The 15,672-nt window shown below is 34.6% G+C and overlaps 2 long non-coding RNA genes across 2 annotated transcripts; one reads left to right on the forward strand and one right to left on the reverse strand.

The window, feature by feature from the left end:
• The first annotated feature begins 12,815 nt into the window (after positions 1 to 12,815).
• On the forward strand, positions 12,816 to 14,260 carry LOC106090988 (uncharacterized). The gene is made up of 2 exons (XR_001221928.2): positions 12,816 to 13,463; positions 13,528 to 14,260. It is a non-coding gene; the product is annotated as an uncharacterized LOC106090988 (long non-coding RNA).
• Positions 14,261 to 15,280: 1,020 nt separating this feature from the next.
• On the reverse strand, positions 15,281 to 15,621 carry LOC106090990 (uncharacterized). The gene is made up of 2 exons (XR_001221929.2): positions 15,511 to 15,621; positions 15,281 to 15,448 (listed from the first exon to the last, which is right to left on the reverse strand). It is a non-coding gene; the product is annotated as an uncharacterized LOC106090990 (long non-coding RNA).
• Between the last annotated feature and the right edge of the window lie 51 nt (positions 15,622 to 15,672).

Consider the following 15,672-nt stretch of genomic DNA (forward strand, 5'->3'; position numbering starts at 1 on the left):
TTGGCGTATATCTGCCAGTCACTCAGTTTACTTTGATTGGTATCTAAGCACATTTTACTACATTAAGTATATCTTATTTGCTGTAGCCATCCGATGGCTCATTGTTTGGAGGTCTCTAATTCGTGTTATCTAGAGATTGTTTTCCTCGATATAGCAGTTCTTCAACGCCCCTTCTCGCACCACTAAGCTTCGAATCTCACTGGACTCACTCCAGCATCCTACTTCCTTTTTGACTGAAGCCGACCATTGGCAAAAAAATCTAATGCTGGCGATATTTGTGTGGTACTGTGCCATTAGTAAAAATGGTAGGGCGGATGTAAAAACTTCTCCCCAAAGAGGAGGTGTCGGACTGCAGGCCGCCGTTCGGATTCGGCTACAAAAAGGAGGTCCCTTGTTATTGAGCTTAAACTTGAATCTGACTGCACGGCTTTAATTTTTATGTGAGCAATTTGCCCTCTATTCCTTAATAGAATGTTTGTGGAAAAATTTGTTTTTTCTTTCGCCCGGTCTCTTAGCTCAAAGCCTGCTGTATCATTGCAGCGCTAAAATCACATTTCCTTGTAGCACACTTCAAGCATGGTAAGAGATGGGTTTAAGTTTGAGGTCCACATTCAACATCCATAAGGTGTCTCGGCAGTGGCCCAACACCTAAGACTTAGAACTGGTAGCGTACAAGGCCTCCTGACTATTGTAGAAATTTAAATAAGTGTTAATGGCCTTAGACAAAACGAACTCTGCCGAACTAGCCAGGAAGGTTGCGCATTCGTTCTCTGTTCTCTCCTTCCTGGTAAATTGGTTCAGAGAAGACCCAAAAGACACATGAGGTCGAAAAGACATTATCAGGCAAATGATGCATTCGTTCTCCCTGTTCTTCTTTCTAACACTGCTAGAGCTGGTTTATTGAGATGACTGCCATATTGCTGTCTAGTATAAAAATGCCTCGCCGATAATCCGCTAATTTGCTAATAAACTAAGTATTGTGTTCTCACCTCATTTCCTATGTACAGTCGGTTTTTTTGGATTTCCATAATAACCTCTAAAGAACAGAGATGCCTATGGTCCCACATAAGAATCTCAAGGCTACGCTATTAACATCGTCATGACGTAACACATGCAACACCTGCACTCTCGCCTGGGCCTTCAATCGTATTCGATGAGAGTGGTTTCAATAAAGAGCCTAAACACGATAATCTCCCCCTTTGACATTTTATACATAGACCGCACCTATTAATCTAAAAGGAAATTGTTGTTGTAACAGGGTCTTATGCACACACAACATCGGTTCAATCCGTTACGTACAACTGGCTGCCATGGGATTGGGTTTGTTGTTGTTATAGCCACATTTTCGTATGTCGAGGTAGCGGTACTCGTCAAGCTCCATAGGTGAGCAAGCTTGTTCCGATTCATAGAACCAATCGCCATGGGAACATGATGACCCTTGGTTATTAAAAGGCACCAATAACTCGTCTTGTATATCGAGTATCAGAGCAAGAGATGGGGCCGCCCGGACTCTCACTAGGACTCTCTCTCTCTCTCTGGTTGCAACTACTTCGTATATGGAGAATTTCACTATCCACAAGCTGTGGGCTTCTCATGTTGAGGATGAACAACATACAATTTGAAGCTCAGAGTTCCAACCCGTGTGGTGTACACAGTTATGAGGTGCCAGGACCCTAAATAATAAAAGCCCTTAATGCATAAATAAACTGTTGCAAATGTCGAATTGATCCCAAATTCCACCAACCACACACTTTTACACTTAAACCGCACTTATTAGGTTATAGCCACATATTCATATGCTGTGTGGCGATCTGCGTCTAGCTCCATAGCTGAGCAAGCTTGTCCATAGTACCAATCGCTGAGGGAATTTAAAGACGCCAATAACTCGCTTTGTCATATCTACTATCATAGGCACTCAGTATTTAAGCAAGAGCCGGACTCTTCACTCCATACCGCTGATTGTCCGCGACTTTAGTTGTAGCTAGCTCCGGGGCATTACCCTATCTATCAACTGCGACATGCCGCTAGCTCTCAGCTGAGCTTCTCATGATGAGGATGAACGCCACACAAATCGGAGCTCAGAGTTTCAACGCGTGTGGTTGTTGTAGCAGTGTGTTGAACACTGAAGCGGCAGTCCTTGCAGTCCTGTCGGGTCAATTTTTGTTCACTTTCTTTTAAATAAATACAATTGTAGGCAAATGTTGTTCCTCCACTTTTATTTTATGTAGTAACATTTACCAAAATAAATACTGGTGGCAAAACATATGATGGGAGTGTTGCCTACACGTCTTTTTATAGCAAAAACTCGTTTTTTGAGGATTTCATTACCAAGAGAAACAATATTTTGTGAAAACTTTTCACCGTAAAAGAACTTAAAATCCACCTGGGTATTAAGTTTTTTGGTTTACAGTGAAAATTATATTTTCATGATTACTTTTTTTATATAATAGATTTTGAAGAAAAAAACTTGCTGCTTTCGTTTATGAGGGTATTCCCTAATTATTTATGATAAATTTTAATAAAAGTATCGGTAAGATTTATATAGTGCTTTGAAAAAAAGTAATCATGAAAAACATGGGTATTTTACTGTGAAACAGGAATTTAAGGGTGGTCCTATATACATTATAGATGTTAAACCTAAAAAACATGCTGATTTCATTCAGTAGGACCCTCCCTCATTACATTACAAAAGGAACAACAAAGGCAGTGTTCCAAAAATCTGCATACAAACTTTAGTTTAGTTGACTGACTAGTGTCATAGGCCGGACGTCCCAATAGCTTTCTGTTTAAGTAGCCAGAAAGTATTGAAAAACCAAAAGTCCAAGAAGAAGAAGAAGACATTGAAGGAAGGTACAAACTTTCGAAAAAGTTCTATTAAAGTCCGCAATCTTGTCCCATAATTCCCATTATATTAAACCACACAAAAACATCATAACGTTCAACTTTTTTCACAATATACTCGAAACAAACAAAAAAAATATATATATATATATTTCATACATACATATATAAATAGTTTTTTCATAACATTTCGCCCACTCCCTTTTTTATGCAATATAATCATAATCGACCTAATATGTATACAATGTAACCATTGTTTTCTTTTTTAGTTTTTTTTTACACTTACAATTGGTTTTTAAATTTTCTTTTTCGTTGTTTATATTGTGTATTGAAATCATTAAAATCATTACAATTATTATTATATTTTTAGTTTATCTAAATTTAAACAAATATTTAAAATACATTTATTTTATTCGATAAAAAAACAAACATGAACATAAAAATTTTGTTAATATACATAAACACAACATTTTACATAAAACAAGAAGTATAAAAAATACAAATATTGCTTTAAATAAAAAAACTCATATTCGCCAACAACTAAAAAAATTATAAAAACAAAATAAAAGCGTAAAAACTTTTTATTAAAAACTCGAAAACACACACACACAGAAATATCGGATAACAAATTGCTGATAGATTGATTAAACAAATTCAATCATTGATTAATCTTGCTTTCTGATTAATCAATTAATTGTGATTTTTTTTTAATTAATCAGAAGACGATTGATCAATCGTTTATTTGATTTAACATTTATATACACATTCAAGAATAAATAAAAAAGAACGAAATAAAGAAAAAACAAAGAAAAAAAAAATAAAACACAAAATGAAACAACAAAACAATTTATCTTTAAGCTAATTGCATAATTATTGTTAGTATTTAACTGTAAATTTTACATACTGTACATTTGTTAGTAACGTATATTTTAAGTTTAGCATTTAGTAAACAATTTAAATAAATAAAACATAATTTTTGATAATAAAACAAAAAAAAAAACAAAATATAAACACTATTTTAATTAAGAAAGATTTTTTTTTTTTGAAAACAAATGGACTCGTCAACTAAAAATTATCTCATTGGCAAAAAGTGTAAGCCTCTTATCCGAAAAATAACAATTAAAAAAAAAAAAAACAAATAAAAACTATGCAAGCATCAGTTCTCTCATCGCAACGAACCTGACCAGCTAAATAAACAAGCAAAAAAAAATGCATAATTAAGTTTTCATCAGTATTTTCTTTTAAACTTCAAACACTCATCATAATGAATCATTAAACAAATTTTAGGGACAGAAGACTTTGTTCAAATCTAATTGATCTCACATATAAACATTTTTTAATTACTCCCATAATAAAAAAGAGAAAAACTTCAAATACTGAAAACTTGAACAGGTCTTAATAAACATGCATACATACAAACATACATACATATTTAATCAATATTTTTGCCAAACAATTCAATAAACATGTGGTATATAGTTAAAAAAAAAACAATATCAAGTCGAGCTATATTCAATTTTAAACAAAGTATTAAACTTTTATATGGAATTAAAAAAAAGAAAAGATATTTTTATTACCCCAACCAAAGGTTTATTAAATACAAGTATTTTGTAATTTTTCGTTTTTATTTTGTTCAATATTTTAGTTACTTCCCTCAAGCCGTTTGAAAAACAAAAATTTGACAATATAGGGCACTAAAAACAAATGACGAAAAGTTAAAATCGGACATAACCGACTATATGGAGCCCTTCACTCGAAAATGATGTTTGTCGCTTATATCAAAATGTTATCCAAATTTTACGGGAGATGGTCTTTACTGAATAACTTTTGTTCATGATTGATCATTAAAATTTAGTTTTGGACGTCTACTAAAGCATGTTTACGATGGCAAACAAGTAAAAGCGTGCTAAGTTTGGCCGGGCTAAATCTTATACACCATGGATCGCATTTGTCGACTTCTTTTCCTGGTATCTCTTTTTCGGCAAACAAAGGAAAGGATAAAAGAAAAGAATTGCTATGCTATTGGAGCTATATCAAGTTAGGGTCCGATTCGGAACATAATGGAATGAATGTTGGAGACCATAGTAGAAGTCATTGTGTAGAATTTCAGCCAAATCGAATAAGAAATTCCCCCTTTAGGGGTTAAAAAAGTAAAATATGGAGATCGTTATATAGGGGAGCTATTATAGGCTATAGACCGATTCAGACTATATTTGACACGTATGTTGAAGGTCATGGTCACCCCAATCAGATAATAATTACGCCCGATAGATGCTCATGAAGTCAAGATCCCAGATCGGTTTATATGGCAGCTATATCAGGTTATGAAACGATTTGTACCATACTTTGCACAATTGTTGAAAGTCATAACGAAACACGTCATGCGATTTCGGCGAAATCGGTTAGAATTTGCGTCCTCAAGAAGGACTCAAGAAGTCAAGACCCCAGATCTGTTTATGTGACAGCTAAATATGGTTAAGCACTGATTTCGCCAATATTTGGTACAGTTGTTGGAAATCATAACAAAACACTTCGTGCAAAATTTCAGTCAAATGGGATAGGACCCTCCCTTTACCCCAAATTTTCAAAAACGTCCGATCTCGAAGATGGTTGGTACGATTTAAGAACCCACAAGACCCGCCTAAATCGGACATATTTACCCACCATGGCAATATGCAACTCGAATGAAAGGTATTTACGAGTAGAATACGAATTTGAAATCCAAATGTGGCAATACTCATAAATCGGACATCATGAGAATATCGGGCGGAAATAAAGTCCTTTTAGAAGGGCATTAAACACTCCGAGCGAATTCGTGGTCCAATAAAGATCATATGGAATTCAGATAAAGGCACTTATGCTGTTATACTGTTAGTCAAGCCATATGCATATACTATTTTCGTAACATTGTATTTCACTAAAAGCTCTTTAATCATCGAAAATAAATATTCAAGGATAATTTTGTTCCATATAAAGTAAAAGAAGGCGCAGCGGAGCGGACCCGGTGCAGCTATTAGTGTAACATTCGTTAGTATCTCATTTGTAAGTGTAATTATAGTGAAATATGTGAGTTTAAGGCTAAAGTAAAGCAAACATTAAAGATTATGCCCGTATATTCAAGTAGGACCCCCAGAGGACATAGCAATGTTTCCGAGAAGAAGTAACTGTACTTTCACAAAATGTCCCATTGCAATATAAAAATAGGTTGAAAACGTGCTTAGGTTAGGTAATTAGAGAACTATGCTCTACAGTAGACCTACGGGACCCAAAAGTTACGAAAGATACATGCCAGACAGCAAACATATTATCAGGACAAAAAACTAAAGAAAAGTAGTATGATTTTTCGCAAGATCGATGTCATGTTGCAATTTTTTAAAATTTGATTTTTTGTAACTCTATTATGCTCCAAGCATTCAAATAGAACAGAAAAACTAGAGAAAATAGGATATTTATTAATAAAACGAAATTTTTTTGGTGAAATTTAAATAACATCTTCACGAAGAGTGGGGTTTTATAGGATTGCCCTTATCCCAGCTACTGTTAGATTATTTTCAAGCAAGGAAACTCTAATATAATGGTTTTAACATATGTTTCCTGCAGTTTTTGCCAATCAGAGTAGATAATGGATACATTTTGATGAAAAATACTTTAAAGGACGCAAAGACCTGCAGATACTATCTTTGACTGGTCTCAATCTTCGACATTATTTTCATTAAAATTAGTAGAAATATGTTTCTTAATTCAATTAAGAGCTCGTACAAGGCAAGTGATTACAAGTTTTATACTAGCCAACTCTATCGCTGGATACAAAACTCTTAATTTGGCTTTTCAATGATTACAATTAAGGATCTGAAGTTGTCTAAACTAAACGGAAAAGATTTACCTGTGTCAATAATTATCAGCTTAAAATAATCTATGCCTTTTAGATGGATAACCATGGTAAAAAATGCTGCACAAGTAAAAATGTAAAACCCCGTTTACACTGCTCATTAAATCCGGATTTAAGGCTCCCTCTATGAAGTCAGCTGATTTCATAGAGGGAAAACAGATGATCGAGCTATTAAATGCGGTATTAAAGGACTGCTCATTAAATCCGGATTTAAGGCTCCCTCTATGAAGTCAGCTGATTTCATAGAGGGAAAACAGATGATCGAGCTATTAAATGCGGTATTAAAGGACAGTGTAAACGGGGTTTAACAAAATTGTTGAACAGAACCTCATTTATATAAAAATATTGGTTAAGACTAATATTGATTTGGTCTTAAGCCCTAATTTGATATATGTCTTTTAAAAGTTATAGTAGGTCAAGTAAAATGGTTATAAAACTTTGCATGCGCATAGTGCATTAATTGAATTTAAGGATTATTTTCAGCAAAAGAAAATTTCGTTTTACATTAAGCGCTGTACGCACCACTGGCGAAATTTTTGAAATGCATTGACATAACCTCAACGAAATTCTCGTTACCGGTGCCGTTATCGCAAATTTCGTTTGCTGATACGCATCTGAAATGAAATTTTCTTTGTGTAACACGGTGACACAATAGGCACTGGTGAATTTTTTTCTTGCAACCACAAATGCAAAATGTATTTTTTAATAGCTCCATGCATAGCGAAACAATTAAAGATGGTGTCATTTGTACAACAAACAAATCATATGGTGCAATCCACCATCTTGCCATCAAGCTACGTTATGCCAACACACAAAGAAGTTTGTGCGTGTGTGTATACGTGTGCGTAAATGGGCAGAGAATATGCGAGAAAAAAGATAACAACAATGAGAATGCAAACAAAAATCTGACATCTTAATACCGTCAAACCTGGCCGGCTGTTAACAGTTGTGAGAGCACCTTTGGATTTGTTTGCAGAGTTGTATGTTTTTAATGAGCGCGCTAGTATGTAACTCCACCTTCAACTTTGAACGCGTTTCAGGGCCAATTTAAATTAACTTTGGAAATGACATAAATGATATGATATAAAACTCAACCAAAAGAACGCATGTGGACGCATTAGATAGCTCAAGTTCGCATGAGTGCTGCGCGTGGTATGTAACTCTAGCTTTAGAGCAAGGAGAATAATCAGTTTGTCGACAAAAATTCGTATATTGTGAGTATTTCAGCCAAATCGGATAATAATTGCGCCCTCTAGAGGCTCAAGAAGTCAAGACCCCAGATCGGTCGGTTCATATGACAGCTATATCAGGTTATGAACTGATTTCAAACATACTCAGCATAGTTTTTGGAAATCCTAAAAAAAACACCTCATGCAAAAAATTTCAGCCAAATCGGATAAAAATTACGACCTCTTGTGGCTCAAAAGGTCAAGATCCAAAATCGGTTTATATGACAGCTATATCAAAACATGGTCCGACATGGCCCATTTACAATTCCAACCGACCTACACTAATAAGGAGCATTTGTACAAAGCATCTAGCTTTACTCCTACGAAAGTTAGCGCGCTTTCGACAGACAGACGGACGGACGGACATGGCTAGATCGACTTAAAATGTCATGAAGATCAAGAATTTATATACTTAATGGGATCTAAGACGAAAATTTCGGAGTTACAAACAGAATGAATGAACTAGAAGAAAAAAAGGGAGCAAATGAAAGCGAATAGAGAAGTCAAAATCTTCCGAACGGTATAGTTCAAGATTTATGCAAATTGTTACTAAACAAGTTTTTAATCCAATAGTCCATATCGATGGCCATTTAGTATTGGCTTATATCTTATTTATCTTCAAAATTAATATGAGTTGTGAGTATTAATATACCCCTTATGCTAATGTTGTTTGTTCCTCAACTGCGGCACGTCTTTTGAACCCCTCTTGGAAAAAACCCTGGAAAATACATTATCTGAAACTACATACCCTGGAAAATTTTCCTGCTGTTTTTTGATGTAGGTTCTAGAAGTTTGCAAGTGGAATACGACGCTTAAGATTTGGCTATTTGAGACGATAAAGCATCAATCAATATCCTACATAATTATACCCTACACCACCACTGTGGTACAGGGTATTATACCTTTGTGCATTTGTTTTGCAACGCTTAGAAGGAGAAGAGCTAGACCCCTTGATAAGTATACCGATCGGCTTAGAATCACTTCCTGATTCGATTTAGCTATGTCCGTCCGTCTGTGCATGTATTCTGGGGAATACATTATCTGAAACTACGTACTCTGGAAATTTGTCCTGCTGTTTTTTATGTAGGTTCTAGAAGGTTGCAAGTGGAACACGACGGTTAAGATTTGGCTATTTGAGACGATAAAGCATCAATCAATACCCTATATAATTATACCCTACACCACCACTGTGGTACAGGGTATTTGCAACGCTTAGAAGGAGAAGAGCTAGACTCATTGATAAGTATACCGATCGGCTTAGAATCACTTCCTGATTCGATTTAGCTATGTCCGTCTGTCTCTCCATGTATTCTTGTAATTAAATTACAGCCCGCATTTTTGCCCGATTGTTATGCAATTTTGCACAATATTCTTTTTTTTTGGCCCAAGGACGAACGCTATTGATTTTGAACAAATTCGGTTCAGTTTTACATATAGCTTCCATATATATCTTTCATCAGATATGGCCTTTTAAGACTGTAGAAGCCACAATTTTAGTCCGATCTTTGGCGTGGCGTGTTTTATTCAACATCTTCATATGTGTGCAAAATTTCGTCAAAATCGGTCCAGATTTATTTATAGCTCCCATATATTACCTTCATCCGATATGGAGTTTTATGGCTATTTTGCACGAAGTTTTTTTCAGTTTTTCCTTCAAGTTTCAATACGACTGCAAAATTTCATAAAAATTGGTTAAAATTTAGATATAGCACCCATATATATCTTTTTATCCGATATGGAGTTTTAAGGCTGTGGCAGCCTCAATTTGGTCCGATCTTTACTAAATTTGGCATGGGATGCTTTATTTGACGTCTTCATATGTGTGCAGAATTTCTTAAAAAATGATTCAGATTTAGATATGCATCCCATGTATATCTTTCATCCGATTTGGACTTTAAAAGCCGTAGTAGGCACAATTTTAGCCCGACTTCTACAAAATTCAGCGTGAGTTGTTTTATTTAGTCCCAATGTAAGTGCAAAATTGCATATAATTCGATGTAGATTAAGACACAGCTCATAAATACATCTTTTGACCAATATGGTCTTTTAAATCTATAAAAGCCACTATTTTAGTCCGATCTTAACAAGATGTAGTACGAGGTGTTTTGTTTAACGTCTTAATACGTGTGCAAAATTTCATAAAATTCGGTTTAGATTTAGATATAGGTCCAATACATGCGCAAAATTTCATTAAAATCTGTCCTGATTTAAATATAGCTCCAATGTCACATCTCTATAACATAGAGCTTGAGATGTTCTATTTGACGTCCCAGTATGTGTCATCAAAATTGACACAGATTTCGATATAACTCCCATATAATATTTTATCCTATATAGCCTTTTAAGGATGTGGCAATCCAAATTTGTTGTCCTATCGTAGGAAAATCTTACAAGGTTCTATTCGATATTTCAATAGGTATCCAAATCATAGTCTGACTAGATTTCGAGATAAATTCTACATATAAAAAGTACTACGTACACCAAGTGGTATAGGGTATTATATAGTCGGTTCCGCCCGACTTTTGCCTTTCCTAACTGTTTTTTTTTCATATGACATACAAACTGAGTTAATAATTATTACCATTTTTAAGTTTGATTTTTTTGCCAACGTTTAAATATGTAATTGCAATTGCATTTTCGGAATAGGATTTCCCCCCCATCCTATTGTTTGAAGAGATTTAAAATTTTGTTTTTGTGTGGAATAACTATATACCACATTTATTTATTTTCATATTTGTTTAGTACATACACTCACACAATCACATCACGCATTGCCTATTTTGCCATACTATTGTACAATTTCAATTATTCACTATAAACAAAATACAAAATTTTCATCTGTGCATTATTAAAATATATACATACTATATATATATATATATATATACACATACATACTACATTACATACATAGCAGTCTGACTGTAGAGAATGTGAGAACTTTAACATAATTTGAAAATTAACAAGGAAAATTTTTACAAATAAAATCTAAACTAAATGAAAATAAAATGGAAAACATAACAAATCTAGATGCTAATAACTTTTACAGTACGAAATCAAGTCTATTAATAAATATTGTAAAAATCAATGCATACATCATTTTAAATAAAAACAAATTAAATTTAAGACATGTTTGGTCATATTCTTCCTTGTGAGGCTTAGGAACAAGGTAAGCTTTTAGCAAGGCGTATTTAATAAGGTGGCCGCATCAGCACTGCTGATGGAATTTGATATGTCAAATCATTTTTGAATTAGCCTATTAAGAAATATTCATTTACAGGTAGTGGCATATGCATGTATATGGATATATTCATTTAGAGGTAGTGGCAAAATATTGAGTGCACCATCTGTCAAAATCAGTGATTAGTGTAACCCTGATTTCGTGTATGTTACTAGTTCGCGTCATTTTTTGTTGTTTGTGTGTGCTATGGTTCTTAACTATAATACAAACACAATCAAAACTCGTTGACATATAGTGCACTTCGCGAGAAAAAATTTTACTCGACTGTTTACGGGACACTGTCTGGTTGTTATGTCATAGGTACAATGTCAGATATTAGAATGAAGAAGATAAGGAGCCAACATACATGACAATAATGGGGGCCAGGCGGTTGTTGGAGTTCCCTTCAATCTGACATTGCAAGCCCCCATTGTAGTCAAAAATGTTGAAAGGACTATGTGCCCGAAAAAAAATTTTTTTGACAGGAAAAAAGGTGTTCATTTAGCCAAAATCCTGAACCAATTCTGGTAGTGCCACAATAGGTGCACAACCGTCAACCAGTGCAATTTCAATTGACAGAAAGCGATAGCTCCACCCCATCTATGAATAGCACCAACTTCATCTCTCGTGATTTCCGTCAAGCCAATCTTGGCAGCATATTACATGCTCTCTGAACGGCCACATACCAAGATGAAAACGTTATCCTCGTAGCCAACAAACTCCTTTTTAAATGACCTAAAAATCCAACAAATAACCAAGAGCCCCAAAAAGGGCTACAAAGTCACAATATTCCTATTGGAGCCCTTTGCTAGTAGTACGCTAATTATCCTGCCTATCAACATTGTATGAACTCAATTCAGGAGGAATCATCATGTCCACCAGAGAGTCATGCATTTGACACATGTGATGTGTGATCTCTGGCTATAAAGAGAAAAACTTCTATGATGTTAGAATCAATCCCAGCCCCATTGTCATTGGGCTGGAACTAGCGTGGTCTACTGTGGAAGGTTAAATGAATTCTTGGTATTCTATTGGTAGCTAGTTTATCGCTGCAACTACCTAGTTAAAACTATATAAACTTGCCATCTTGATGGTTTTGTCTTTAGCTAATAGGAATTTTTGAACATTTTTGTATTTGTTTTTTATTTTTATTTTGATTGACACTAAAAAATTAATAAACTTTTTCTTCCTGCTCTTATTGGTCGAAGCAAATTTGCCGTAAACTTTAAATGTCACTGCGAATGGAATTTTCTTCGCCCTGTTTACAAATTTTGACATATCAAGTTTCTAAAAAAGATGCTTTGTTGTAGCAATTCGTCGATGCGGCCACTTTAAAAATACGCCCTGCTTTTAACGTAAAAAACGAAAAATGAAGAAAAAACAACATTAAATTAATTTCGAAAATACATAATTTCTCTGATAAATTCATTGTTCAATTAAAATTTTTTGCCTCCAAATTTTGCCTAAATCTTATACAAAACGTCCTCCTGCCAGAGATCGGTTTTCGGAAACCCCGACGTATATGACATACATTTTTGACGTATAATACTTATATCAAAAGCGTCATGAACCTATCCAAAAAATTAGTTTTTGACAGAATTGAAAAATAATTAGGAAAACGTACAGATATATTCAACTTTTGTGAATTTATGAATATGGCAACACTGGTGCATAGCTTGCATAGATAAATTATATATAGATAAAGAATTTGAACTTCGCACTAAGACTTGTTGGTGTCGCTTGTGAATATAGAAAAATAAGTATTATCTAAAAACATGCGGCAAGCAGAATTCTGCTCTCAATGGAATGCAGTTTGCGTAGTTTGCATCTTCATAATATGCATTTCCTTTCCCATGAAGGAAACTATGGCGTAATGAACGTGTATAGAGTTTCGTCAGTCAAAGCTGAAAATTTGATTTTTTTTAATTTTTTTCGGGAGAGCTGTTTGCTTTGAAGAAAAATACCGACACCTATAAGCTTGACATTAGCTGTCAAATTTTGAGAGGAAAAATATTTCTGTTAATTCAATACTCTTTGAGGTTAGGACGTGCTCCTACATGGATATATTATACATAAAATATAAAGAATTTGAGCTTCGCACATATACTGGTTTGTGAATATGGATAAATGAGAATTATCTAAGAACATGCCGCAAGCAGAATTCTGCTCCCCCCTGGACGCCCCCATCTTAGTCGCAGAATTCCTGGATCTTGACACTCAAAAGAATCTAGCAGACGAAAGATAGAACACAACAAAAAGCTACAACAACAACAAAATTCTGAAGGTAAGTGAAAATTTGCGGAATTATTTGGAAAATGTTGAAAAATTAAAACATTGTATCCTTCCAGATACAATCCCATGCTGCAATGGGATTGAGTGCGTATAGCTGGGCAGGTAAATAAGTGACATACAGTGGGATTAGAAAAAATTAGTGCTAATTAGTCTGTCAATTGTGCACGGATACAGATATCTTTAATGGTAATAAAGTGTCCGTAGCCGCCACATGGCCAAATAGAAATTTACTTTGGCCTCACATCAGTGGTCGTAGCAATTTATCTATCCCCAATATCCAAAAGCATTAGATTGTTAGTCTAAGGTATCTTTGTCAGCACAACAAGTGTACTTTTAGTGAGAGAAGGGAGATCGGTCTGTACGACTCTCCCTTGCTCGTGCCCTTTTCATGTTTTAGTAGCGGGATCAGAGTGCTCATCTTCCAAACATTGGCTATTACAATAGTGTTCAGATAGGCTGAGGACAGTTGTAAGGTAATCGACTCAAGGCAGATCCAGATTCATCAGCATCAGTGTAGAGATTCTGTCTGGAACCAGCGCTTTGCGCGAATTGGCGCTACGGAAGATGCACGGTTGTTGTTGTAGCTGTGTGTTGTACACTGAAAGACTCCATCGGGTCAATGAAAGACTCCATTGGGCTAATGCGGTACGTACAATCGGCTGCCATGAGATTGCACGGTAATTTGTAATGGCTGTCCAGCGGCATGGAGATCACGGATATACAAATGGCTCCCCTTCTAGTCTTTTCACTCTCGGGTCAATAAATTGACGTTTATTTAAGGAAAATACCTGACAAGTATCGCAAAAATTTTTTATTTAAAAAAATTGTTTTCCAAGCAAGCAAATAAAAAACAAACCAAAACAAAAATCAGCTGTTTTTCTGCAAATTTTCACTGGAAGTCGTTCGCGTACTTTTGCTTGCAAATTTTTTAAAAAGAGTAAAATGGCTCTTACTCTCCTGCAAATTTTTACTGGAAAAGTACCCGAACAGACCTTATATGGAAATAACATTTATCTCGTCTTCTGGTAATGCGCTATTAGGTCCTAAAATTATTTTTCCTTTCCTATCCTAAAAACATTTTTGAATTAAATGAAATGAAAACAGTGCCGGTGACGAGGATACCACAGAATCAATCCTTGATGATAGTGTAGAATGTAAACCGCTTTGTCAGAATGAAGTTTAAAAAACATTAATTCAGCTAAAAAAAAACACATACGAAACTCTAATGTAAAGCTTTCTGATACAAAATTCACATAAATGTTTTTTGCAGATGGTCAAACAGACAAACAGGCGGAAGCTAACTCGAATCAGAAAGTGATTCTGAGTCGACCGGTATACTTATCAATCAATATACTTATCTCTCTTCCTTCTGGGTGTTACAAACAAATACACTAAGTTATAATACCCTGTGCCACAGTGGTGGTATAGAGCATGACATATTGTATTTACCGGGTAGTGTTCCGTTAACAGCTGAATACAATTTTTTCTCGAGTCTTGGTTGTGTGTATTATAGTTACCCTGTCGGAAATGTCAATATTAATCTATACTGACTTACTATTGACTTTGTCACCAGAACTACAGACAAATTGTACACAAGCCTATGCTTTTTACTATAGGCATTTTATATGAGCTTGTCATTTAGAAGTCAGTAGTGACATTGTCAATAGTAAGCCATCAGGGAATATATAGAGACATTGCGGGATATATGGAGCATTGTCAATAATATGTCAGTAGGGACATTATATAGACATATTTAATAATTTAGTCCGTAATTTTCGAACTTTTCACTCTATTTCCAAACTATCTGAATAAGACATTAAATTAAAATTCATTTATTTGTTTAAAATATATATTTAGTAAAGAAAAAAGATATATGAAAAGGAAATCGTTGGATAGTTGCCAAATGATCCGTCAAAAATTGCTGTGGCCAAATACCTGACGTCGGTTGCGTACATCATTATCACCAAGAATTATCTTCTGGCAAATAAAGAAGTTTAAATTGGTGTCTAGAATTTTTACTACAATAGTTATAAACTTACACATTGGTCAGCTAATGTCATTAATTTGCAATTTTTTTTCGTATTGATTTTTGAACCAGCAAATTTATTTTCAACAAAACAATTGAGAAAACCATTAAAAAATAAAATAAAATAAATAAATATAGTTTGCCACCTGTCAATAAAAGCAATGTAGACAATATT

Source organism: Stomoxys calcitrans, chromosome 2 (assembly GCF_963082655.1).
Source record: "Stomoxys calcitrans chromosome 2, idStoCalc2.1, whole genome shotgun sequence".
In the NCBI taxonomy this organism is placed as follows: domain Eukaryota; kingdom Metazoa; phylum Arthropoda; class Insecta; order Diptera; family Muscidae; genus Stomoxys; species Stomoxys calcitrans.